Consider the following 1,002-nt stretch of genomic DNA (forward strand, 5'->3'; position numbering starts at 1 on the left):
CGGCCTCCCGTCCTCGCCGCCCCGCTCTTCCTTACCTCGAAGCGGGCCCTGGCAGCGGCCGGGTCTCCCTCAGGGTCCGGGGGTGGCGGGCACCTCCCGGGCGAGCGGCGGGGGCGGGCTGTCCCCGGCGCAGTGAGAAGGGGGGATCCCCGCGCCCCTCCTCCCGAAGGGGGGGAGCGGGCGGGGGCGGCGCCGGTGCCCCGGCGGGGGCGGGGGGCTCGGCGGGGGGGGTAAGATGGAGTAACCGTCTGTCGGCCGCCGCGGCGGAGCGCTGCCCGCTTCTCTGTTCCCCGGGAAATCCCGCCCCTCCTCGCGCAGGGGGGGAGCCCCGAGCGCCCGTTGGGCGAGACGCGCGCCCGTCACCGTCTCGGCCAATGGGAGCACTGGCCCCGCCTACCAGGCCCTCCCCTATTGGCCGCGGCCCCCAGGAAGGGGATGTGGAGAGGAAGGGAGGGAGGAGAGGAGGGGGGGAGCGACCGCCGAAGAAAAATGTCCGTATAAGCAGCGCGCCCCGCCCCCGTCCCGCCTCCCCCGCCGTCCTATTGGCTGGGAGACCAAAGCACCGGCCAATTAGCGAGCGGGGCCGCGCCGCCGTCACGGCGAGGGGCCCACCCACGCGGCGGACTGGCCCCGCCCCCCACCGACGAGGCCACGCCCCCCTCTCTGGGGAGCCCTTTTGTGGAATGTTTACATCGCGGCCGCGGCCCGCGCGAGCGGCTCCCCCCCCCCCCCCCCCCCCCCCCCGGGGCCCCGGGGCCCCCGGGGGGGGGGGGGGGGGGGGGGGGGGGGGACTTGGCGGCGGGGCCCGGGCCCGGGGGCGGCGCGGCGCTGCCTTTTGTCCCCGACCCCTTCACTTCCGGGATGGCGGCGCCCCACGTGGGGCGGGTCGGTTACACGTGCGGGTGGGGGGGGGACACGGCACACGCACACACTGGCTCACGCACACCCCCCGCACACTCGCACACACTCACACTCACGCACGCACGCACCGAAGGGGGGGGG

At 77.3% G+C, this 1,002-nt stretch overlaps 1 protein-coding gene across 1 annotated transcript in view; it reads right to left on the minus strand.

Annotated features, from left to right (window-relative positions):
• The window catches only part of LOC121672580 (paired amphipathic helix protein Sin3a-like), a 9,269-nt gene that overhangs the window by 7,993 nt on the left and 274 nt on the right, over positions 1–1,002 (minus strand). The window lies entirely within an intron of this gene.

The sequence above is a fragment of the Corvus kubaryi genome, unplaced genomic scaffold (assembly GCF_017639235.1).
Source record: "Corvus kubaryi isolate FWS band 111438036 unplaced genomic scaffold, C.kubaryi_AGA036_p1.0 62820, whole genome shotgun sequence".
In the NCBI taxonomy this organism is placed as follows: Eukaryota; Metazoa; Chordata; class Aves; order Passeriformes; family Corvidae; genus Corvus; species Corvus kubaryi.